We start from the raw sequence: 2,747 nt of genomic DNA, 5'->3' as shown, positions 1-2,747 counted from the left end.
ATAAAAAACAGTTTTTTTGCCAAACAGAGCCTCTTATAGGCTGACAGTCCACATAGGACTACCAAATAGTCAATCACAGCACTTATTCGTCACCCCAGAGACTTTTTTGTGCTTGTGTTGCTCCCCAACTCTTTTTACATCTGAATGTTGTTCACATGTAAAAAAAAAGGTTGGGGATCCATGACCAATACCTTCCCATCATCAGGGACAATCTCATTTTTATTAAATGCCAATTTTTCCATTTAATAGTGTGACCAGTAAGCTTTAACTAATAGGCCCCGAATTATTCTGAGAGCAAGACCAGAGAAAAGTAACACATCTTTGACTAAAGGGTCAGCAGTGGTGGACATATATGGAGCTCCTTTGCTGTATGTGTTTAGGCTCCTTTTGCTTTACTAAAATCCATATAGATGTCTTCCCCACGGCATCCAGTCTACAGTTGCACAGGCTGCATTAAAGATTTACCTGCCCCTACAGATCTGGCATTGATGAGCCAAACTGTCGTTGTTATGAAGGTACTTTAGGTCTTATAACAAAACTGCTGAAATAGTCATCCAAGATACCAGCTGCTTGTTTTAAAGAACAGGGAGGCTAAGTGTTATCTACTGGAAGGCCCCATGTGCTTTCATCCATACTCCTCTAGTGACACTGAACTAGGTTGATTCTAACCTGCTTATATAATCACCTTACATAACACCCAGTTTAATTTCATAGGAAATGACTATTTAATCGTGTGTGTGTTTTCTTGTTTCGTTTGATGTGATACCTTAATATAATTTTCCTCCGTACCTTCTGCTTTGAAGGCTAAATGTGAATTCAAAAACCTGTACCATAATGAGTTGTAAATTAAGGTCTTTATGTACGTTTGTCCAAATTGTATATAAGCTAGATTTTTTCCCCCCTTTTTATTTGAAATGCACTAGGACTGTTTTACACCACCCCTCCTGTGAAAAATTTCAATACGCCTTCATTTTTTTATGCAAATTTTAAAAATTTGATCCTTTATTAAACGAGTCCTCTGAGCAACCACAAAAAATGTTTTTAAACTGAGAATGAAATCAGCACATTTCAGTTTAAACGGTTTGCAATATTTTCAGGGATCATTTCAGTGCATTTGAGCGCTCACACTAAACTTGAGAATGAGAGACAAAAGTATATAGAATTATATATGAAGAAAGGGTTTTTTTTTTTCCAGAGGAACTGCATTATCTGTATTGAAAAAATCTCTTAAATCTTTTTGTTTCTTGTAGAAACAAATTTTTGTTTTTGTTTTTTTGTGTATTTTTTTTTTTTTTGATCGTTTCTTTGTATTTGGAAAGTATGTAAATAATTTATTACACTGAATATTGTAAATTTTTCATTTTTTTTTTTTTTTACATCGCAGCTAAGAAAGTTTCTGTTCAGTATGCGGAAAGTCAGCTTACTTACTGGGGACATTTAAACCCTAATTTAGATAATTTAGGGAAACATTTTTTCCTTTTGTTAAAAAAGGCAGATTTCTACCATATTGAAAAGGAAACTTGGAGATAAGGCATAGAGTGAGTAAATAGCAAATTTTAGCTTGTGTCAAGCTTTACACCTTGTATACTCTGTATATATATATTTTTTTCCCCCAAATTTAGAAGCATTAACATGTGGAACGTCAAATTGGCCAAGTGGAGGCTTGTTTTCCTTTTCCAGGTATAAACCATGCGTGTATAATGTATTTATTGAACAGGAGGAATATTATTTGGTCTAGTAACCTGGAACCATATCATTATGCAGTCAATAGCCGTTCATTGCTAATCATGTAGCTGCAAAGGAACGGCTGCAGGACTGCAGATTTTCCCGCGCAGCAGTGACGGACCATAACCTGGACTTTCAGATAAATATCTACTTTTTTTTCTTTCCTTTCACAAAGATTTGCCATGTAGTATTTGTTAAAAACACTATAAGGAATATTTTAAAAGAAATGTTTAAAGAAAAAAAAAAAGCAAACGAGTCTGTGCACATTGCTTAAAGTTTCATGGAATTATTTTGTATATAAGGATATTTTTAATTCACAAAAATAAAAAACCTTCAAACAGAAGCCAAGTGACACATTTTGCAATAAGAGAACTTATTTTTTCATTGCTCCATTAGCTTTTGATTTGAAATCTCTGCTTAAGAAGTTTTGCGGGTTCTGAAAAAACAAATTTTTTTTAAAAAAAAGACCTACACGTAGGGATTTTTTTTTTTCTGTGCATATAAAAACTGCCTTCGATGCGTATCGTTTTGAAGAAAGTGTTTTTGTTGTGGGTGTGTCTTGCCTGTATATATTTGTTCATATTTTTGTGAATTCAATACTCTGTACCATTGTATTATAGTAACTTTTATAAAGCAAACCATAAATATACTCACTTTTCTTACAGATAAACCTGGTCTCTGTGACTTATTTCTGTGTCACTTTATATATTTTATTGTCATGTGTGATTCCTACTTTTCCATTTATTTACAGAGCTAAAGCTGGCCATGCACATAAAGATGTGCTTTGTTGGAGAGGTCACCAATTTAACAGATCTTTCCCCTGCAGGCCCGGACTGGCAACCTGTGGGTTCTGGCAAATGCCAGAGGGGCTGCTATAAGGTGTCATAGAAAGTCAGTATTTAGTGGGCTGTTTGGGCCTTTGTGTACCTGAAATGCCAGGGTCAATTTTAATTCTCAGTCCGGATCTGTTCCCCTGATATGCTCACCTTGAGTAGACAATATCAAGCTGATCCATTTTTGGC

The sequence above is a fragment of the Xenopus laevis genome, chromosome 1L (genome assembly GCF_017654675.1).
Source record: "Xenopus laevis strain J_2021 chromosome 1L, Xenopus_laevis_v10.1, whole genome shotgun sequence".
Classification (NCBI taxonomy): Eukaryota; Metazoa; Chordata; class Amphibia; order Anura; family Pipidae; genus Xenopus; species Xenopus laevis.
The sequence above is the reverse complement of the archived record's forward strand: the minus strand, read 5'-3'. Positions refer to the sequence as shown.